Source organism: Onychomys torridus, chromosome 2 (genome assembly GCF_903995425.1).
Source record: "Onychomys torridus chromosome 2, mOncTor1.1, whole genome shotgun sequence".
In the NCBI taxonomy this organism is placed as follows: Eukaryota; Metazoa; Chordata; class Mammalia; order Rodentia; family Cricetidae; genus Onychomys; species Onychomys torridus.
This window is the reverse complement of record NC_050444.1, coordinates 94,750,499-94,775,468: the sequence shown is the minus strand read 5'-3', so window position 1 is coordinate 94,775,468 and position 24,970 is coordinate 94,750,499. Positions and strand designations below refer to the sequence as shown.

General features: G+C 37.1%; 1 protein-coding gene across 37 annotated transcripts in view; it reads left to right on the top strand.

The window, feature by feature from the left end:
• Ptprd (protein tyrosine phosphatase receptor type D) overlaps window positions 1-24,970 on the top strand; it is a 2,001,112-nt gene that overhangs the window by 897,843 nt on the left and 1,078,299 nt on the right. The gene's annotated exons all lie outside the window — the stretch shown is intronic.

Genomic DNA, 24,970 nt, shown 5'->3' with positions numbered 1-24,970 from the left:
TCCTACAATATACTGTAATTTTGATCATTTTCTTTCCCATCCTCCAACTGCTCCTAGATCCTACTCACCCAATTTTTAGGTTTTCTCTCTGTCTTTCTCTTTTGAAAATAAAACCAACCAATCAACTAACCAAACAATAAGTCAAAATAATTAAGCCAAATAAAATAATTAAGCCAAACAATACAGAAACAAAACAAAAAGCACCCCTATACAAAAACTCAATCCCTTTGTGTTGGCCAACTATGCTTGTGTGCGGCACCTGCCCTGGAGTGTGGTTGATAGACCCAGTGGAATTCCATTGGAGAAAACTGTGTTTCCCTTTCTCAGCAAGTAGAAAATACAAATAGCTTCTTGGTTAAATGGAAGACATTGTGTCTTCTTCTCCTTTTCTATGTCTGGTTGTGTCTGGTTTCAGCCTATGCAGTTCTGTATGTGTTGCCATAGTATCCAGAAGATCATATATGTATCAGTCCCATTGTGTCTGGAAGACAGTTTCCTGAGAATCATCTACTATGTCTGACTCATACAATCCTTCCACCTCCTCTTCCACATAGTTCCCTGAGCTTTGAGGAGAGGGTTTGATAAAGACATACCACTAAGACTGAGTGTTGCAAAGTCTTTCACTGTGTGCACATTATCCAGTTGTGTGTCTCTATGTTAACTGCCATCTACTACAAGAAGCAGCTTCTCTAATGAGACTGGAATGAGGTGATGATCTATGGATATAATGATATATCATTAGAAGTAATTTTTGCTAGGTTTCTTAAATAAAATAAAAGTTGGTTTTCCTTTAGGGTCCATGATCTATCTAATTTCAGGTTTCTGGCCTCTTTAGCAGTGTCAAGTATGGATTCCACCTCATGAAGTTATTATTATTTAAGTATTAAATCCCATTTTAAAAAAATTAAAAAGGTGATCAGATGGCCAAACACACTAATGGTCGTGTTGGAACTCTTGTCCAATGACTGATGGAAGCAGACGTAGGGATCCATGGCCAGGCCCCAGGTGGAGCTCCAGGATTCCAGTTGTCAAGGAAGAGGAGGGACTGTAAGAGTGTGAATTGTTGAGACCAAGATTGGAAAGGCACAGGGACAAATAGCCAAACTAATGGAAACACATGAATTATGAACCAAAAGCTGTGGAGCCTTCAGCTGGATCAGGCCCTCTGGATAAGTGAGACAATTGAATAGCTTGAACTGTTTGGGAGGCACCCAGGCTGTGGGACTGGGACCTGTCCTTAGTGCATGAGCTGGCTGTTTGGAACCTTGGGCTTACACAGGGAACACTTTGCTCAGCCTGGAAGAAGGGGATTGGACCTGCCTGTACTGAATCCACCAGGTTGAATTGAATCCCCAGGGGAGTCTTGTCCCTGGAGGACATGGGAATCAAGGGTCGGGGCTGGGGGCAAGGTGGGGGCGGGAGGGGGGAGGACAGGGGAACCCATGACTGATGTGTAAAATTAAAACACAAATATAATTTTAAAAAGGAGGAAAAAAAGAAAAAGAAAAAAATTAAAAAGTAGTTGGTTGTTCCATAATGTTGGTGTTACTATCAGTAACTACTACCAGTACATCTTTCAGATAGGCTGCTGTTGGAGGTCACAGAGTTTGAAGCTTGTGATTTAATTATTACTTTTATTCTCTAGTAGCATACAAAGTGTGTTCTATCACCAAGAATGCTAGATGTATTGCCACAAGTTTTGAGGCTAGCCTTGGCTTCAATATGAATTGTTATCTCAAACAAATTTAGGAAGACCTATAAAGAAAATAATTTTTTAAAATAATAACTCAGAATATCTAGAATTCACATTGTATAATGAAATATCATTTTAAAAAGGCTACACATCAAATTTTTAACTTCAAAGTAGAAAAAAGTTTTTATTGCCAAAGAAAGTACTAACTCATATAATGTTGTAGACGAAATTCTAAACAGTCTTAGTAAATAAGAAACACAGAGCCAAATACAAAGGAAACAGCCAAAAGGATTGAAGCAATAGCCACAACTAGCAGTAACTTCCCCAGAGAGACCTTCCACCTGTGTGACTTGTGTTTTTATTGCTTTCCTGTTCTGTCTTCTCATTGGCTCTAAACCCAGTCATATGACTTCCTTGTCACTGCCTATCTATACAGACCTCCAGGTCTCTATGGTTAGTACTAGGATTAAAGTTCATGTCACCATGCTTGGCTGTGTCCTTGATCACACAGAGACTCTGCCTGCAGTGTGATTGAATTAAGGGTGTGGGCTACCATGCATTTCTCTGCTTATGGCTCACTATTTGACCTTGCTATGTGACCTCTGATCTCCAGGCAAACTTTATTTATTAACATATAAATAAAATTGCATTTCAGCACAATTAAAATATCACCACATAATGTAAAAATCTTATAAATTATTTTTATGATTATAAAGCTATTATTATGATCTTAGAATAATACAAAGTCAGAAAAGCCAGAAGTATCTTTGTTCCATTCACTATTCTATAATAACTGAATGAATATTTTTTCCTTAATTTGTCTTCAACCTGTCCTAAACCTGTCCACAGTCCCCAAGACAATGCTTGAATATATTGTTTCTAAAAATTGTTGAAGCTAGAGAACAGCACATCAGTTAAAAGCATATACTACTCTTGCAGAGGACATGCACATGCATATTCAAACATATACACATACAGATAAATAACTGTAATTCAAAATAAAGTTAATCTTTTTAAGATTTGTTAAATAAACAGCAGTCTTTAGCTATGAGCCCCAGGGATAAGTTGAATTATGAACTATTAAAATTTACATGTCAAAATTTTAGCTCATATTACATTAGGATGTGTTATCATTTAAGACAGATGAGTATTTATAACCAAATAAAAGGGAATGAGGTGTCAACATGGCTGGTGGCATGAAACCTAGACAAAAATGTGAACAGAGAGACACACATAAAGAAGCATGCTATGTAAACCTGAAAACCCACAAAGCAGAATGAAAAGCCCAGGATGGGTTCCACCCTTTCAGATGACAGATTTATGTTGGTTAAATTTCCTGGTTCATGATTCTTTGAAAGTTGCATCACAGTAAGAGAGGAATCTAAGAATCAGTAAGAGCACCTGAAATAAGTAAAGTGATGATAATTTGCTGACCAACAGGGGTTTTTCAAGTTCACATGACAGCGCCCAACCACATGTTCACTATGAAGTTTGACACTACAGCAATGGGCCTGTCTTGGGCAACATCACCTTACCCTTAAATCACAGGTCAAAAGGGATATCATGATACATTTTTATTAAAAATATGAGTCAGGAGTGTTTACCTTACATTGTGGAAATTCAGAAGATTCCAAAATGTGTGACAGTATAATTATCAAGATGGAGAAAATTTAAACATAACTAGTAAAATAGAAAAATCTGCCAAATTAATAAAGAATAAAATGGAAACATAAAAGTTTAGAACACATATGTTAAAATATTCCCTAGATCTTCTGAGTCTCTCTGATAGGGTGACAAAGGAATGACATGCATAAAACCTGAGGACATGCTTGCGATTACAAGTATCTGATTAATCATCTCTTCTGATCTAGCCATCAAACATTATAAATTATATTTAGTGTAATTAATTATCCATTACCAGATGGTCAGGCCTGAAAACAATCAGACAAGTAACATTATACAGAGGTCATTTAGGAATAAACACACACATATACACATTCACACACACATACATACATACACACACACACACACACACACACACATGCACAAACGTATGTAACAATTAATGTTTTTAAAAAAGCCATGAATTTGAAGAGACAAAGAGAGAATATAGTACCAGATTTGGAGGTAAGAAAGGGAAGGGGTAAAATGATGTAATATTATAATCTCAAAAAAGAAGTAATAAAGAAAAAAAGAAAGTATTTCAATAGTATGAGCCATAATATACTTTGGAATAAGTTCCAATAAGAGCAGATAAAATACAAATCTATTATTTCAAAAATTAATATTTACTTATATAAAAAATCTGGGCCGGGCAGTGGTGGCGCATGCCTGTAATCCCAGCACTCGGGAGGCAGAGGCAGGTGGATCTCTGTGAGTTCGAGGCCAGCCTGGTCTACAGAGCTAGTCCAGGACAGGCTCCAAAGCTACAGAGAAACCCTGTCTCGAAAAACCAAAAAAAAAAAAAAAAAAAAAAAAAAAATCTGTTGTTAAACAGTTTGTGCCCTGAGAGTTCAAGGTTTGTCTTTCAGTTTTAGCATTACCTTCTGACAAATAAAGGCAGAATATGTGTGGAATATAATAAATCAACAATTTAGGCTCCCTAAAAATAGACTTCATATGTTTGCTTTAAGAAAGGCACTATTTCCTATGTTAGGAAACAAATCTGCATCACACAATGTATAGTACAGACAATGTAAGAAAAGATGCAGACTACTCACAGAGTACCTGTCATTCATTTTCTTTGCTATTGCCCTCAGTTATGTGTCCCACACAGGCTCTTCCTGCTTTAGTGCCTTTATTTGTGTTACTGTCAGCAAGGGGCAGACTTGCAAGCCCCAACACTGGGAAGTGATGTGGAAAAATCTGCTGCACAGACTTGCTCCACTGAAAATGTATGCACATGTGCTGTGTAAAATTAATGACTCTGCTAAATATTTAAATGTTCATAAAATATTCTAACTTCTGCTTTCTTCATGTAGACCTTCTTATTTTCTGAAATTCAGTATATCTGAACAGAACAGTTCAGATATATGCTATCCTTAAGGACTTCTCAGAATTAACATCTTTATAAATGGAAAATTTACTAAAACAACTGTATGTTACCAAGATAACTAAATGAAATTATTTTAAGATGCCTTTACAAACTCAAAGGTTCAGGACGACACAATTGAGAATTTAATTCTTAACCCTTAATTTCTCCTTAGCCAGCATTGGTTGTAAGCTTTTATGAAGGGTTCACTATACCCAATGTCTTAGCCCTCCCCACATGAAGAACAGGGAATGCACGTGCTTCTGAGTAGGCTCCTTCCTGGGAACAGGAGGGTCAGGAGCCTAGAGGACAAGTAAAATGAGTGAAACCAAGGTTGCAATGAAACAAGGTTTAAACACATCTCCGAATTTCTCACCCAAAGCACAGAAGAGGGGTTTCAATGCCCAACTCCACTCTACACGGCTCCAGCGTCCACATATGTGCTTGCAGACTGGACATGCTTGAGTAATGGGAGAATCTGAGTTCTTCCTCCCTTGAAGAAACAGCTGAGGTGGTGGCATGCTTCTGGGTAGCCCTTCAGGAAACTATTCTATGGAATGGAGTGTGAGCATGAACATGTGTATTGCAAACAGAGATACAGTAATTTCTAGCATATAAAGACGTGTGTGTGTGTGTGTGTGTGTGTGTGTGTGTGTGTGTGCCCACAATGACTACTCTAACATCTAATTTATTTTAATTTCTGGAAAATGATATGAGGCGTCTTTTCTATGTTAAGTAAAAGAAAAAGGCCCCTGATTAAAAAACATTTTATGCAAGAAGTAAATTCTGCAAATTCCACCTCCAAGTATTGTTATTATAGGTATAGACTGCAATTCCATAATTTTGAGTATAAATCCCTTTATATCCTAATTTAGACTGGGAAGTATCTTAGTCACTGTTCTATCACTATGATGAAACACCATGATGAAGACAACTTGTCATGGAAAGCATTTAATTAGGGACTTTCTTACAGTTTCAGAGGATAAATCCATTATAATCTTAGCTGTTTTGTGGTAGCATGTAGGCAGGCATGGTGCTGAGGAGGTAACGGAGAGATTACAACATCCTAATCGGCAGACAATAGACAGACAGAGACAGAGAGAGAAACACACACACACACACACACACACACACACACACACACACACACACGGGGGGGGGGGGGGAGAGAGAGAGAGAGAGAGAGAGAGAGAGAGAGAGAGAGAGAGAGAGACTAGGCCTGTTCTGAGCATTTGAAACCTCTAAGCCCAGTGGCATTTTCTCCAAGAAGGCAATACCTCCTTCAAAAAGGCCACAGCTCCTAATGCTTCCCAAACATTTCCATTCCCTGATAACTATGGTTCAAATATTTGAGTTTATGGGGGTCATTATCATTCAAAACAACAAAGTGGGTTTTTCTTTAATGATGCAATTTTGTAACAGTTACCACTCTTTTTCAGAACATGCCGTACTGGCAATTTAAAACTCCCTCCTTTACCCTCCCCCACAAGAAATTATTTTTCATCTTTTTGCTTCTGTTGGTTCTCTCTCTCCCTGTAGACCCACAGGAGAACAGTCAGTAATAACCATGACATATGAGTAATACCTGAGTGCCTTCAAGAACAAATCAGTCTATTACTTCTCACTTCAGCCTCAAGTTCTCAGGAGCATAGTTCTTTGTCAGAATATCACCTTTATTGTCTTTATCACAATTTCTTACAGAACTTTTGTCCCGACTGAGCTAGGCCTTGACTGTCCTTATGTTTTGGAGCATTCTTGTCTTCCAAACTGCTAGCAGTCCAAGAAGCTTAGCTTATTCTAGGGCTTTTCTTACACAAAATTCCAAACTATTCCACATTCCTCCCACAAACAAGTTCCAAGGGCATAAGAACTACATAATTAGGTTTACCATAAAAGATTCTCACTGTTCACCCAATTTTCTGCATTTGTCTGGTTTCTTTGACAAACTATTTGACAAAGTCATCTTCAGACTCACATTTGGAGAGTACAGTTCATTACAGCAAGAGCATGGGTCAGCTGTAGCGTGGCCTCTGCAGTGAGCATTTGGGGCTTTTTTATTTGCCCTTTGTATTGAGTACAAGTCAGCAATTAGATGGGTACCACCCGTATTTAGGATGGATCTTCTCATCTAGTTAAGTCAATCTAGAAACTCCCTCAGAAAGGTATTGAGGTTTATTTCCCTGTGATTCTCTATCTATTCAAATTGATATTCAACATTAAATAATGAAGGTTAAAACAACAAACATTACTTACACTGATAACTTTCACAAAATTATTTTAAAAGCAGGAACTTTGTAGGTTAAAGGTGTTTTGGTTTTGATAGTGTGGAGTCTCAGAAGTATAGACAATATTTGCAAAAATATGAATTTTCCATTTTGAATCCTAGCACCAAATGATTAAATACCCACAATAGTGAAAGGTCATTTGTTGTTGATGTTATGAACTATCATGGAATTTTACCCTGTTGTTTAAATTGTATCTGTATCTGGTGTCTCCTTCCTGCTGCTTAGAAGAAGAGACATAAATATATCCTTTTGTCACCATAATAGTGTTTCTTAATATGTGGGTTGTGACCCCTTTGGGAGGGAGACCAACCCTTTTCCAGGGGTCTCCTAAGACATCAGAAAACACAGACATTTGCATTATGATTCATAATCGTAGCAAAATTACAGTTATAAAGTAGCAGTGAAAATAATTTTATGATTGGGAGTCACCACAACATGAGGAATTGTATTAAAGGGCCACAGCATTAGGAAGCTTGAGAACCAGTTCTCTACAAGGACCAGGTGAAAAGCCAATTTTGGACAATGTTCTTAAGAGTGCACTTTAAGTGGATGCAGAATGAAACACTAAAAATGTCCCCATAAAGGGTTGGGGATTTAGCTCAGTGGTAGAGTGCTTGCACACAAGGCCCTGGGTTCGGTCCTAAGCTCTGGGGGGAAAAATGTCCCCATAAGGCAGCCTTCTGGAATTTTTATAATAAGGAATGCTTTGGGTTAGGCAGATTTTCTAGTGGTTCTTCTTAACTGAACTGGGATGTCTCAAAGCATAAGCAGAGAACTTTTTGGTGCTTTTTAGAAAAGAAAAAGAAAAAAGATGTCCATCCTTTTGACAATTTAGTTTCTCAGGAATGTCACAAGTTGGCCTTTATCAGACTCAACTTTCATGGACATTAAATTTTCAAATAGGAATTTTCCGTTTGATATTTTGCCCTCAAATGCAGTGTTTATTTTGGAATTGAAATTAAAATGGTAATAAGAAGAGATGAGTGTTATATGTGAGTCAGAAGATATTTGGGAGAAATACTATGCTTCCCTTCAAAGTGTAACAATGGATTTTTGATTCTTAGGAAAGCTCCACATCATAAAGTGATATGAGGGAAATAGAACAGGACAAAACTTGATAATAGACCAAAGCTGTCATTTGTGGTTTAGGAAGAGCCAAACCCAATGTACATTTTCATTGTACACGTATAATTCTATTTTCCATTTTTTTGTTTTTTGTTTCCATTGGTTTTGTTTAAAGCTAAAACAGATGAAGCAAGCAAATACATACATATATACATACATATATATATATATATATATATATATATATTTTACAAAGAGCTTTTGTTAGTCCCTTTGAAAGAATGACCTGTGGAAACCTGCTTAGCACATTTATCTTAAATTAAACCATTGCCCTGAAAAGTAGGTCAGTGGTAAATTTTCAAAATAATTTTCCTCCAACTTTCTGTGTCATTTCTGGAAGGGAAATTTATTTCATACTTATCTAGAATCTACAACTTGCTAAGCTTCAACTGTTCTTGATAACATTCAAACTTATCCTAAGCAATTGTCTGCTTCTTTTATCCTTTAAAAAAAATGTCAGCAGGAAGCTTAGGAATTTTTTGAAATCTCTAAAGACAAGCATGAATTTGCTTTAAAAGTTCTTCGTCACTTTGCCATGCCCTCCATTGCCTCTCATTTGCCTTCCCTGCCCTTTATCCTCCTCAACACAAATATGAGCACCAGGGCACACATATTCTACTTCTCTTATTCTTCTCAAGCTCCCATTTCAGTGGCCTTCAAATCTGGAGATTGTCCTTAGTGAGAATTTGAAGGCAAAGCACTATCTATAACTCTGGGAATTATAGTGATTTCCCGTTCTTGCTAAAACTCTCTTTGTCTCTCCTGGGCATTGTCTATAATCCCTTTTCTGTTATGCCACAGGAAATATAAGGAATCAAATTAAATTGATTCTTTGAAACGTTGAAGGCTTATTCCTTCCCTAGGTATTAATGTGGCTTCATCATTCATTTAAAAATACTTTAAGATTCCATACATACTACCTAGCACTGTAAAATCCTAAATATGGTAGCTAATATCTATTTGAACAAAGCATTTTTCCACTTAAGTAGGGGCACAGGTCTGCACTGTTGGGTTTATATTTCAGTGCTTTTCAATAGAACAAAAGATCCTCTGAGAACGCTGCAAAGTAAATTAAAAAACTGCTTCAGTAAATCACAAAATTAGCTATATCTTGCTGGATCAATATAGCCCTTTTTCAAACTGAGGAATTGGGCTACTGGTAGATTTGCCAGAATACCTATAGAATCACCCCTTAAGCATCCTAAATTTGTCATTTACCTCTTTTGTCACACCATGTTAACTAGATTTTAGAACTATGTCTTAATATAAAGAAAACTGTCCATTACTAGTAATTAAGACTATATAAATTAGAACTGAGCCGCATCAGATGTGGCACATCTATGTTTATATAAGTCTGAGACTTTTCTTCTCTCTAATACTAGATTTCAGGATGGCTACCATATTTTACTCCATTTTGATTTGGAAAATGTCTCAATATCTCAGACAACACATTATCAATCATGTATTGCTGCTTTATCTCAGTCGGTCATTTTATTTTAGCTCACTTTGAGTTTTTGTTCATTTTCTTGTTACCTTAACACTACACAAAACTCAACTTGGTGCCATTTTATATCTTCCACTAAAGTAAGTGCTGAAGAAATTCCAGACTTATTATTGACTGAAGATAATGACCCAGATAAAATTAAGTGTGCTTAAAGAAGTATTTCTGGAAGCCTTGTTGCCTGTACTGTGCATCTACGTTACTGTTAAACTGTAATTTCAAATACAAGTCCAGTAATGTAAGTTGACAGCAGGGTTTATTATTTCTGTCTCTTGGTCCACATATGTTTCCTTGTAAAATATCAGTCTGTAAATAATTTATTCCAGTATCATATGATTTTTTTTATGTGTATGTATTTAGTTTTTGTTTGTATGTTTGTTGTTTTTTGTTTTGTTTTGTTTTGTTTTGTTTTCAATTCCAGGACACCCTATGGATGCCCAAATCTGCAGATATTCTGGCATTTTATGACAAATGACATAGTATTTTGCTTGCATATAAACCATGTACATCTTTCCCTACATGGTACAATCCTGTTGAGCTTATAGTCCTTCACTCAATGTAAATGTAAATGTGTATATGTGTTGTTCAGTACTGTCAACTTGACGGAATCTAAAGCCACCTGAGGTATGGACCTTTGGGCATGACTCTAAGAGATTGTCTGATTGCACTAATGGAGGTGGGAAGACCTGTCAACTGTGGGAGGCACCCATTCCCTGGCTAGCATCTTGAACTATTTAAGTAGAAAAGTTAGCTAAACAGCAGCATACACTCATCATCTCCTGCTTCCTGATTATTAATGTGATTTGACCCGCTGTTTCAAGGCCCTACTGCCTTAACTCTCCTGCAATGACATATTCTACCTTTGGACTGTGAGCCAGAATAAATGTTTTCTCTCGTAAATAACTTTTGTCAGAGTATCACAGCAACAGGAAATAAAATGACACTCAAGAAGGAGATGTCAGGTTGAGTTGACTATGGAATAATAATTGGGGAATGTCTCCATACCCAATATTAATGCAGTGTTTTATTCTTTGAACTCTTTCTATCTGTGGTTGTTAGTTGTCTATATGGAACTTACAGTTCTCAAGGGCTATCTGTGTATATGCACAAACATACATACACAAACTTTATTTCACATATATAATACACAGCATATTCAGATATTAACCATTTACAATATATTAGTTGCAGTCTTATAATGTGATCTATATAGATACAGATATATGATATTGCTACATTGAAAATGACCCTAAAGGTGCTTATAATACTTCTGTCCATGATCCTGAAGGTTCAGATTTTTTAAGATTCAGAGCATTTGATTTTCCCTTTTCCAGAATATTTGATGTCACCTCCTGTGGTCCTTCTGGAATCTACAATATCCTCAATAGAATAAATATCATGTCTGTTTCTGGCATGCTGTGCTAGTCCTTCATTCACCTCTCTCTCACTTCATGTGCTCTATTGTTCTTCATTGTAGCCCCCCCCCTGCTTTTTTTCCATTTGAAATTTCACTACCAAGCATGAACTCATCAATGCAAAGCTTGAAGTCAGAAGCCGTTTAATTACTTTCCTGCCATAATGGCATTGATCAGTGCAGGCCTTGGCTTCCATCAGTGGTAAAACTCACTGCCCAACAGCTGATAGGTCAACCAAATCCAAACCTCTCTCTCAGTGTCTTTGTGATATTCTTGTTACCAGCTTAGTCCCTGAAAAGCATATTCTGAGACAGTGAATTGAAAAGGGCTTCCAGGAGTAGCACCATTGCAGGAAGAAAGGAAAAATAAACAAAAGTGGTTAGAAGGAGGAGTATAAGTATACTGAAGGGGTAACGAAGAGCTCAGATGTAGGGAGTTACAGTCAGGACATCACACATTACAGTGGCAAAGATACTTATGTTCTTCAATAAAGAATATATATATATTCACAGATTGGAGCATGATATTGGACAAATTGTTCTTCCTTTGGCACCATGAAAGTCTAAAGCAGCCTGTTTTGAAAAATCTCAAGCTGCCAACACCTTTACTTCTACAAAATAGTGGCTTCCTTTTGGTTGCCTGCAGAGGTTTACTATAAAATAAAGTGCACAGGTATTCTGATTATATGGATGCTGTCTGTCAGATATTGTCATTGTTTCTACATCTTTCTTATACTTTTGTTTTTTACCATGCTTTTCTTATGTATATCAATCAAAATATTTTCTGTATCTTTGCTTTTCAAACCATCGATTCTTTCTTCAGTTCTATCTTGCCTGCTATCTGTTTCTGCTCAAATGATATATTTAGCTCTTGTTTGTTTTTTAAGATTTATTAATTATGTACAGTGTTCTTTCTGCATGTATGCCTGTAGGCAAAAGTGGGTGCCCAATCTCATTACAAATGGTTGTGAGCCACCATGTGGTTGCTGGGAATTGAATTCAGAACCTTTGGAAGAGCCGCCAGTACTCTTAACCACTGAGCCATCTCTCCAACCCCAGCTCCTATATTTTTTTTAATGTTTATTGTAATTTAGAATTTTATTTGAGTATTTTTCTATATTTAATCATTCTTATAAATTATCTCTATTGTCATCTTAAACATTTTAATCACATTTAATTTTCATTTATGCTTTTTCCTATATCTATATTAAGGTTCACCCTATTGATTGTTTAATGCCCATATTTAACAATGAATGCATTTATCACCTCTGACTCCTGTTTATAAAATTTCATGGATGAGATTGCTTGAATGACCAGACTTATAATTTTGGAGACTAAGAAGTCCATGTTCAAAATGTTGGCCTATATGGTCACATGGCCATCCTCTTTCCCTGGCTTCCATATTAAGAAGAAAGACATTTGGGGTCTGATAATTTTATTTTACCATATTATTTCCTCTCATCAAAACCTTATTGCCTCTGTAAGGCACTATTTCCAAATCTTAATCCATGAGGGATGAGCTTTTAGCTTTTAGTACTTCATAGACAACCAGTGGGTGTCATAAAACTTTGTAAGTGCAAAGATGTCTGTACTGTCTTCTAGTAGGTAGTTGCAGTAAGAACATTTTTTTTTCTTTTTTCTTTTTTTTTCTCAAGCCAGGATTTACAGACCAGAAAACTGAGATTTGATTTTATAAATCTTCCCTGTTTTGCTTCTGACTTCCCTCAACATTGTGTTTATCCCTGGAAATCCCCTGCAAAGAGCTTGACATATTTTCAAGTTATCTTCTGACAAATGGATCCTCAAATACAACTAATTTCTTAGTAAGGTAAACTAGCAAGAGCTCCAATTTCTTTCTCACTTGGTAGTGTGTTTGGCTTTGAAACTTCGGACCAGATAAAGATTTTGAACTTCAAAAGGACCAGAAGGAAAACCCTGAGCAGTAAGCACACTTTGTTACTCTTCTCTTCTCCCCAGGGTCCTCCTTTTTAGCAAACTCTGAAGTTTTGCATTACTAGCTGTTTGACAGAATGGAAAGATATTGTTGGTTGGGGTAACTTCTTGTTCTCACAACTGTAACGTGGTGGCTACTTATCAGAATACTACTGTATGCCTTAGGAACAGGAAGGCAGAGCTTGTGTCTGACTGACAGTAATTGTTCCTTCTCTCTAAATTATTCATATTAAAGCCCCAGAACATACTAAAGAAAATATGTTTAGTATCTTCAAGTGCTTTATTTCATATATTATTATAAACAATTTCTACTTATTCTAAACAGGAGATTTGGATTGGTATAAACCTCTCAACCAAGATAGATGTGAAAATGATGCTACTTAATTTTTGCTCCCAAATAGTTTTTCCTAAAAGTCTGATAGCTGAAAACCAAAAAATTCATTACACCATTGGATACTAAGCTCTGAGACCTATTGCAAGCAACTTAACCGGTTTTTATGCTTCAGCTCTCACTTCTTCAGAATAAAGACAAATTGATTCACCTTGATGTTGAAGAATGCCAAATACAATGAAAACATGCTCTATGCTCAGTGCAAACCACAATATGCTCAGGAAATGTTGCAGACATTATTCTCAGATGTGTGACCATATTCACACATTGAAACTCTCCAAACACTGATTATTCCTTTATATTTTCTTCTCTTCTCATTTTTAAAATGCTGGTATTCTCTACAATCTTTTCTTTATAAACCATTCTCTTAGATCTTCTTTAGATTATTATTTTCCAGTGAACATAACTGTGTATGTGCCTTTTTTCACCATCTGAAAACTCTTATGAAGAAGGCATAATACTTGAGTGCCTGTCTTGTTGCCAGGTTGGTTAAAATATGGCATAGCTGTTGGCTGGCTGGAGTCAATTCCAATTAGCTGCAGTACCCAAGGACCCTTAAAGGAACGCATAGCTGACTGCATTTCACAAATCTTTTCTTTTGGGCAGTGTCATTTTTACCTTTGGTTAGTTCAGTGCTCACTGTACAATGCTATGACAAAGCTTATAAAAAAGAACAATTACTCTCAAGTGGGTTTTCCGGCTGAGAAGCGTGGGGTGTATTCCTGAGCTCAGATTATCTTTTACCCAGAACAAAGAATGAGAAAACATTTTGCAGCATTCGAAATTGGTAGTGCCACAGGTGAAACACATAACGACATTTATAGCAATTGAACTTTCCTAGCTCATGCTCAGAAATATTTTACAATTTATCTAGTTTTGGAGACTTGTCTTTGTTCATAAGAAAAGGGGAAGCTGAAAAAATGTCAAATAATGTGTTTAGTGGTTTTATTGTTGTTTTAACACTCATAATGCATCCTTTGATATGTGTTCTTTCTTTGTGTTGTTTTTTTTGGCCAGGTCTCACTACATACACAATGTAGCCTTGGCTGGCCTGGAACTCATTATGTAGACTGGGCTGATCTCTAACACATAGAGATCCCTCTTCCTTTCTCTCCTGAGTGCTGGGATCAAAGCCACCATGCCTGGCTCTATTCTGTCTTTTGTTTATGGCCTACATAACACTGAATAAATATTTTCATCAAGAAATGATTTTATCCATCCCAGAAGAGCATGGAAAAATTGTAAGAGCCAAAGAAATAGGGAATTGGCTATGAGATTGTGTTTCCTAAAAATGTTTAAGAAGTCACTTTTAATCCCACCAATTGAGAAAGTACCACTACCACAGTTTAAAGACAAATTTGAAGTTAGATTTAATTAAATACTGGCAAAATTCACGGACTCTGGCCAGGTCCATCTCTGAGTTTCCAGAAAATGGCCATGAATCACACCTTGCAGAGACTTAGAAAGGCAACCCCAAAAGGCCATCATCAGGGTCAAGCATACATCTTGATGTATTTCCTGCCGACATACTTCCCACCTACATATCTGGTACTTTTAGGTCAAAGAAATATTGGACCAACAGGAACTTATTCATTCTTATGTATGTATGTATGTATGTATGTATGTATGTATGTATGTATGTATGTATTTGGTTTTCTGAGACAGTTTCTATGTATAACAGCTCTGGCTGGCCTAGAACTCGCTTTGTAGACAAGGCTGGCCTTGAACTCATAGAGAGCCACCTGCCTCTGTCCCCCAAGAGCTGTGATTAAAGGCACAAGCCACCACTACTGCAGGACCTTCCAAGCACAATTGTGTTGTGCATCATTCTATGCATACACACTCAAAACTACTTGCTCAGTTTCTCAGCTATGGATGGTCATTCCTATTTCCAGTAATATAATGAACTGGACATGGAAGACATATGTACCCATGTCAGCACAGTATACTGTGAGGTTAGTTAATGCAAGATATCAAAATTTATAAGAAACTAGGGTGCATTTTCCAACTATGAGATTGGTATTATTGATATGATGGCATGGCACTGATCTAGAAACATTGCGTTAAGAGCCTTGGCAAATGTGGTAGAATCTGTCACAGTAACAAATGGGGCAGTCTCCATCAGTTAACCAACACAAAATTAAAACTCATGTTTTCTATTTTCAGCAACAAAGAAATATGATTTCTATTAAATAATTTAGCTAAGTATGATTGGCCCCTACCAAGAAGAGTTATGGAGATGATGGAAAGTAACATGTTTTTTGCTCAGAGCATTAAGGGTGATCAGTTTAAAAACCCTTAGGGTTTTTAAAAGTTGAAATTACATTCTCCTGCTGACTGGAATCTTACCTGGGTCATTCTTTTAAACTCCTGGATGTTTTCCTTGCATCAGGTTTCTACAACTCGATAAAGCTCCCCTTCCCAGTCGTCTCTCTCAGCACTGTTCCTCCTCTGCCCACCCCAACCCTATCCCTCAAATTCCCATGCCCACCAGCTCCCAGTCCAACCAGGTGATCTCCTCCATTTCACTTTAATGAGTCCCTCCTTGAGCTCTCTTTGTTACCTAGCCTCTCTGTGTCTGAAGATTGTAGCATGTTTAGCTTTTACAGTTAATATCCACTTATAAGTGAGTACATACCATGTTTATCATTCTGAGTCTTGGTTACTTCACCCAGGGTGATTTTTTTTCTAGTTCCATCCATTTACCTGCAAATTTCTTGTTGTCATTGTTTTTAACAGCTGAGTATTATTCCATTATGTTCATGTACCACTTTTTTTAAAATCTATTCTTCTGTTGAGGGGCATCTAGGTTGTTTCCAGGTTCTGGCTATTACAAATAAAGCTGCTATGAACATAGTTGAGAATGTGTTCTTGTGGTATAACTGATTGCCCTATGGCTATATGCCCAAGAGTGATATCCCTGGGTCTTGAGGTAGATTGATTCCCAATTTTCTGAGAATCCACCATACTGATTTCCAAAGTGGCTATACACATTTGCACTCCCACAAACAATGGAAGAGAGTTCCCATTGCTCCATATCCCTCCCAGCATTGGTTGTCATTTGTCTTTTTGAACTTAGCTATTCTGACAAGTTTAAGATGGTATCTCAGAGTCGTTTTGGTTTTCATTTTCCTGATGACTAAGGATGATGCATAGTCTCAGCTTGTCATTCCCTGTGATAGGATTGGTGACCTCCTAGGTTATTATCAGAGAGCTTTTATCCAGTGACTGTGGGAGGCAGATTCAGAGACCCATGGCCAAACACTGGGCTGTGCTCTTGGAGTCCTGCTAAGGGGGGACATGAGGGATTGTAAGATATAGGGATGTGGATGAATTTCTAAACAGTCTTAGTAAATAAGAAAAACAGGTCCAAATACATGGGTAATAGCTGAAGAGATCAGAGAATTAATGAAGAGCCACTAACCACTCTTTAGTTTACCACCAAGCTGTAGTTTCCCACAGGAGAGAGCTTCTTCCTGCCTAATCTACATTTTCATTGCTTTCCTGTTCTGCCTTCTCATTGGCTCTAAGCCCAGCCACATGACTTCATCATCACTGCCTGTCTATACAGACGTCCAGGTCTCTATGGTTGGTACTGGGATTAAAGGCTGGATCATGTCACCACACTTGGCTGTGTCCTTGACCACACAGAGTCTCTACCTGTCATGTGATCAGATTAAGGGAATGGGCTACCACCTCCTAACTTCTATTCCTGGCTTACTATGACCTCTGATCTCCAGGCAAACTTTATTAACATGCAAATGAAATCCCATTTCAGCACATAGGGAGGTCAGGAACATCACAAGAAAACTCACAGAAATCATTATTGTGGTTCATGGGAACTCGTGGAGTCTTAACCAACAACCAGGAAGCCTGTATGGTATTAGAAGGCTCTGCTAATCAGAGGTTGCAGTCTACCATGGCCTGGCAGCTCTCTCTGAGCTCAGCAACATGGAGGACTCTCTCCACTCAGTGGGGGAGCTTCTTGCTTTCTACCTGACCTTATCTGGAAAATATCTCTAGGCCCAGATGCCTGACTTATCTCTAGTGTGAATCTTGACACAGTCCCCTACAGAAGCCTTTCCCCTGCTGCCCATATTGTAATTAGACATTGTGCTAGAAGCCATATGATAGGAGTATACTGTTTAATGCAAATTAGGTGATGCCCTAGACTCTGTCCTCAGCCTTTATATTTCCCCTCACTCTGGAATAAAATTGAGCTGTCGCACTGAAGCTATCTCCAACCCTGGAAGGCTAGTTCTACCATGTTCACAGCCCTTACAAAGCTCTATCATTGCTTCTGCCCTTTTGTCCTTGCAGACTGGTGACCAATGGACCGTAAGAGAAAAGTGCACCCCAAAGCATGGGAGTGACCTAGGCTCTCTGCATCTATGTGACAATTGTGTAGCTTGTTCTATTTGTGGGACTTCTGGCAATGGGGATAGGGGCTGTCCTGGTTCTTTGACTGGCTCTTGGGAACCTATTCTTCATGCTGGATTGCCTTGCCCAGTCCAAATACAGGGGGAGGTGCTTGGTCTTATGATAGTTTAATATGCCATACTTTGCTGAAGCCCCTGGAGGCCTGCTCCTTTCTAAGCGGTTATGGAGGAGAGGTGGATTGAGGTGGGGAGTGGAGGGAAGGAGTGAGAGGGAGTAGAGAACAAGAGGAGAGAGGGGAGGTTGTGGTAGGATTTACAATAAACAAATTAATTAAAAATTACTTTCTAACTATTAAATTTAATTTTGAAATTGTCACTTTTGCCTAAAAACAAGGAAAAATCTTACTACTATAGATTTTAAAAATAGATTCAAATGATTATATGATTTTCTAGTCATTAACTATGTTTATTATGAGGTTAGATTGAATTACTTTTAATCAAGTAATTTATATTTCAAGCATTTTTCTAAACAGGGAGTAGTGTCCTTTCCTTCCCAAGGACATTGAAATGTATGCAAATCTTGTGGTGAATCTCACAGAATGAGTATGGTTCTATCTATCTATCTATCTATCTATCTATCATATATATATATATATATATATATATATATATATATATCCATCTATCGATCTATCTACCTACCTAGAATCTGTCTATCTATATCTATCTATCAATCAATTGATCTATCTATCATCTATCTATCTATATGTATGTATATATCTATCATCTATCTATTTTTTCAAAACAATGCAGCACATCTAGCATTGCAAACATCCTCCATTTTCAATACTGAGTTTTCAATAAATATTGCATAATCTGTGTTTTAATCTAACTTTTGCTCAGAATTTTTTTTCCTTCCTGAGTATCACAGTGGAAACTACATGCTCTGGCTAAATAGGAATTATACACTGGATTTTTATTATGTGTTTTTTTTGTTTTGTTTTGTTTTTTTGTCAAAGCTGAATTATGCTGTTCTGAGAATATAACTATTCCAAATGTTTTCAGATTTACAGCCAATCTAACTAAGTATGTTTGTAATAAAACACAAAGTTCAGAGGTTTTTACTTGAATCTTTTGTATGAAATTGAGATTGTGTTTAATGTAATACAAATTTATCCATCTGAATGTACTTTAGTCCAGACTTTATAGAAGCTTAGTATTTCATTTAACTTCTATCTTTGATAGCTTCTCCAAGATACTTTAAAAATAACAGTGTCTGTGGCTGTCCTGTTAGTTTATATTAGGAGCAATCTCACATTTCACCATCACATATCACCTCTAATAACTAACATCCCATCATTTGAAAAATCAAGTGTTGTTTTTGGAAGGAAAAGGCTTGTCTAGGTTTTTGTCTGTTGGTTAATTTAATTCATTGATTTTACTTGAAATATGTAAGTTGTGAATAGAAACTCAGGTTAGTTCCCAAAAGAAAGGAAAGGTTTGGAAAATTCAAGGGTAGCAGATAAAAATGCACACTTTTAGCTATTGTGATTGAACTGGCTAAAGAAAAATATTTCTCCCTGCAGAATATTAAAGACTAGTGAGACCATGGATATATGAAATGAGCTCTGTATCAAAGTAAAGAGATTGCAGGCTTTATTCTGCTGTGTTCCCCGCTAACTGAAAAACCTGGTGGGCCAATCATGGCCTGAGTTTTTGTTCTATCAAGTGGAAATGATGTAATAGATTGAGGGACTGTGACAAATGAGGTGAGAGGCCTATACAGAGAGACACAAATAAGTGGAGAGTTTTTTCCAGAGATATCTCAGCATGCTAAGATACTAGAGAAGGACAACATGCCAGGTAGCTGAGGAGCCCTTCTAAGAAAGCAAAGTTGTCACTAGAGAAGAATTTGGTCTTCAATTCCACAGCAGAATGGAATTTTCTATCTCCTGAGCAATGACACTCATTCTGTTTTGATCAGACCCTGCTACCATCTTGTGTATTTATTTTACTTATATCATCACTTTATTTCAACAAGAAAAGATCTTTTGAGAAAAGTAAAAGTCACGGAGGCCAAGAAATTCATTCGATGGAACAGCTGTAAGTTGAGACATGGGACTCTGGTCCCATCCTGATGGCAGCAAGATAGCTTTCAGTCCTAGCACTACATTGAAAGACCTCACTTCCAATGGTTGACGAATCAGTTTTTCATTGTAGAACAAGACTTTCGCTTTCAATCAGGAAAGCTCACTTTAGAAGATGTTTAAGTGGAGAAGACTGGGTAGGAAGATCATGGAGTCCTCTAAGCTAGAGAGACTGAAAGAAAGCCAGGGCTACATCAGGCAAAAGTCATTTATGTGACTGACTCAATATCAGTGCCTTATCAGGTTGAGGTGAGGAAAACAGGAGGTAAGAATTCATTTCCACTCTTTTTTTTTTTTTTTTAGAAATTTTCTCTAATAATTTATTAAACTTAAATTCTAACCTCATTTATCAAATGATAAATATTCACTCAAATCACACATGAATTTTTGAATTCAGTTCTCTGCTGACAAAAACATCAAATTTTGCCATATATTCTCTTGATCTTTAAACTCTCTTTCACCTGCATCCCATTTGGTAACTAAATGTGTGTATTACTAAGAGTCACTGCAAAAAAACACTTAGCTTTTTTCCTTTGGTCTTCAGCTGCTTCCTCCTTGGAAAGGAATCTTCCTTCACACTAGTTCTACTAATGACAACAGGAAATCTACTGACCCTCTTTAAAAGAACTTCCCAAACACTCCTTGTGTCTTCCATGACTTCTGAAGTTCTAGTATCTCGGAACAGATCTGAAGGAACATTTTATGAGCTACTTCTGTCTTGTTTCTCACTTCAAATTTATGGGATAAGAATTGTGTCTTGTGAATCTCTCAAAGTGCTCTTATGGATTCTTATGCAGAACTGATGTTAAATCAAAGTATGTTGTATTTGATTAAATAAACTCAGTTGCCCTTTAGGGAGTAGAGTGTAGTCTATTACATGAGCAAATATATTGTTTACTCATAATTCACTTCATCAAAAAGGGCTTGTTAAATGATGTCTAAAGTAACTGTAGACCTCTGTTTTTCCTTAGATCATTCTGGGGCGGGGGGTGTCTGCAATAGTATCCACAGTTTTTTTGAACAAAACTGACTGTATAATGCATAATTCCAGTTTATAGCAAAATAAATGACTAAGAATGCCTGAATAGCATTGACTCTAGTATGGGGACTCTTCTGAAGGGTTGTGCCCATGGTGTCAGCCTAGAAATGATCTTACCATTTTTCTGGTTTTGAGTTTCAAATTTTTCTTCCATGAGCACATGAATTGCTGGATTGCTCTTATTAGTCTCCATTTCTGATAGGAAATCAAGACTGACAGATGATAAATCCAGAGTAAGTATTCATTAAATAAAAGATATTTTAAGACAAAATTTTGAGACTTTTGTGGATCATTATCCTAATAGAACCCTCTCTTCATGTGATTGGACAAGATAATTCCAAATTTCTGTTACATAATACACCCAAGAATTGATGACAGTAATCTTTTTTTAATTAAAAAAACCCTAACTCTCACTATGTTGAATAGCTCTGATTATCACTGTGAGAGTGATTCCACAGACTGAATGTGCCAGGGAGATTCAATTACCTCCACTCAAGTAAGACAACCCTTCCTTAAATGTATCTGAGATTCTGAAGCCAAGAATTTTAAGGATATTGCCATTCATTCTAGTCAGTACCTATTTTCTGACGTCAAGACCCTGATTCTCTATCTTCCAATCTTTCTTCTTTCAAAAGCACCAAATTAACTTTTATGAAGGAAAAGAAAGAACCTGACTGAAGGCAGGGAGGTTAATTGATGCTATTGTTTCTGTGACATGGCACTATTCTACAAAGTGTGGTAATTTCATCAGATGGAATTCAAAACTTTAGGGAGAAAGAATTATGGCCTTTCAAACACTCAAAGTACCTTTTGAGATGTATGTGAAAAAGATAATTGAAGAGTTTGGATTGTCCTTTGAGAGGATGTGGGAGGAGAGCTTGAATCCAATCAAAGATTGTCTTAAATAATAGGAGGTGAATTCTCAATAGAGCTATGCAGAACACATTTTAAGAGGGGAAAGGGGGGGGGTTACAATGGAAAATTCTGCTTTCCCTAGAAATTTCCTTTTTTCTTCAAAAATGTAGGTTTGTCTCCTGAAGTCCAAAATTGCAACAGTATTAGAGGTTAGATTGTAAGATAGGGCAAGCTCAGGAGAATATAATAAAAGCTGTCATTTAGTAGGTGACCATTACATGCCTGAGAGTGCATTTAGTAATATAGAAATGTTATCTGATTCATCCCTGATAACATCCCTCATAGACTTTACAAACCAGGAAATCAGAGCTTAAAGAAATCTGATATATATTCCGTGGTCATGATATTAAAAATGAGAGAACCAAGATTACAATTAAAGTCCCATTGACAAATAGGAGCTTTGGCATCCATAGCCCTTATCCAGACAGTTCAGGCTTGGGATGATTTCTACTTTGGTTTTACAGACAGCCATGAATAAACTTTTGATCACCAAAAAGTTAAAGATATATACCATTATAGCATTTTGTTTACTTTTATTTGTACAAATATTTTCTTTTAAACTAATAACCAATCAAATGGAGAAATGTGATTTAAAAGTGGATGCTTAGAGATGTTTTATAGCTGCTCAAAATGATGTTCTCATCCCAACTATCCACATGAATTAACCTTGCATTAATGGTCTTTGTCACATTTGGGACACTACCCAGTCTGCTGCTGTATTTCACTACCCATGAGTTCTTTGTGTTTATAGATAAGCACTAGAGCAACAGGGAATGTGAAACACACAGGGTTGTTCCTTCAAAGGAAGGAATGCATAATCTACTATCTGCCCAAAAAGACTGGCAACAGACACACAGACACAGTTACTAGCCTGCTGACCTTTGCACTATCTGGGTGGCTTAGAGACCACATGGGACATTCCCTAAAATCTTTATCATAAGCTTCTTTGTCTTAGTCAATCTGTAGAATCCATTGCTATGTAAGGTATCACATGTGCTTTTCAAAGAGTTTCAATGTAGTCATATATGATCTTTATTTAGCTTATTGCTCCTCAAGAAGATTTATGTATGCTTTATTGTGCATGTGGAATTGTGTTATTATTACCAGAAAAGTATTCACCAGATTGTACTATGTCTAAATGTGCCTAAAATAAACTACTCTGAGTCATATTCCCAAAGTTTGAACCAACACTGGCTTATTCATTCTGAATGGAACAGCCGCCTTGCCTCCATGGAGCTTTACTCTGTTGGCCATGGTGGTGTCAGAGACCCCTGCAAATAGCAAATATAGAAAAAGAAAAGAAGGATGTGTCTGTTTCTGTGGCATAGTGAACCAACTCCCAACTCTAGCTTCTATGCCTGTCAAATGAGTATTGCCTTAGAACTGAGTATGGGTGTCCTTTCTTCCTGAGTGTCACTGGCTTACTATAATTTGATATTTTGCACTTTGCACATAGAACACATTTCTGCAGAATGGTATACTTCCTTGTGCTGAGTTCTTTGGCTAACTTAGAACATGAAGAGGAGTGTGGAATATGTTGAATACAGGCACTCTCACCTCTAACCCTGATGGTAAGGAAACTTAATCATTTAAGCCCTTTGCCCAGACATCGGTTGGCAGACACCACTTTTGCTCCATGCAGCAATTTAGCTCGCAGTGTTTCAATGCCAGGGAAGGCAATGCCACTCCAGATACAATGATTTCAACATTTACCAGCATAGCAGGCACAAGTCTCACTGTGTTAAGTTTTAAGAAAAAGAATATCTATTGACATGTTTAGTCAATTATGTTAATGGTAATAGTCACGGACATTGCTTCTGTACAAGCCCACATAATTATTAAGAAAAGCAGCACAGCCTTCCAGCTTGGGGTTTATTTTCTATTGACGTGCTAATGTCACCAAGCACTGTTGCAGACGCAAAACTTTTTTCTTACCCTGCCTTGGCTGTCATGGGGATAACAGGCAATGACACCCTGTATCCTCAGGGAACGTAGTGAGCATCCTAATGTATTACTAGAAATCATAAAGGGACACAAAGTATGCTCCAGTCTGAGATTTAACATACAATCCTTTTCATACCCATTTTGATGGAAATCCACCTTACAGTTCATTTGTTTTTCAGGTTAATAGCACATTACTTTTAGACTCTCTCTCTCTCTCTCTCTCTCTCTCTCTCTCTCTCTCTCTCACTCACACACACACACACACACACACACACACACACACACATTCACACACACACACCACACTCATACAAAGATTTTGCAGATATATTGGAAAGGAAAGTAAACCCATATACTTGTCCTACTTTGCTGAAGGCAAGAACACACCCACTTTTTCTAAGCCCTAATTTAGGTCACTGAACATGGCCCAGTCTGTTCATCACAGCAGCTTCTTCCAGTACATGACTGGTTACAGGAGTTTTTCTGCCACATGTGTTCACAAACAAGCTCACTGGATGAGCCACATTGTGCTCATATAGTTTTAATATATAATACTAAAATACTGTCATTACCCAAGCATAGAAGATATGTATATATAATATATTATATAATTATAAAACTAAAATACAATATCAAATAAACAGAGCAGCAGTTGTTTTATGGTGTCTTTCCGAACTACCAGTCTTTCAGCTTCCTGTTTGAAAGCTTTTCTGCCCCACATAAATCATACCTCCCTACTTTAATCAGCAAATTAAGCAATTTTTAAGTCAGGATCTGGCTACTCTGGATTTTGCTCTTTTTACAAAATGGTTGTAGGAAATCAAACTACTAAGTACAGATGGCAGTGACATAAATCTGCTTTCAATGTATGTCTAGAAGTATTTCATCTCTGGTGCACATTTCCATTGATTGCTGAGTTCAAATCTAACTTTTAATATCATTTCTTTCTGTGATTTATAGCTGAGCTGTGTACTGAATTCTAAGCACCTGTTATTGAAATATGATATGGGCTGAGTGCACACGGCTATCTATTGATTTGTGCCAGCAACCTCTGGTCAAGAAGCTCACTTCATTCATCCGAACAACTGGCAATGTCTTTAAAGAAATCTAGTAGTTATTGAAGTTGTGTAAGGCTGCTTGGTGAACTTTA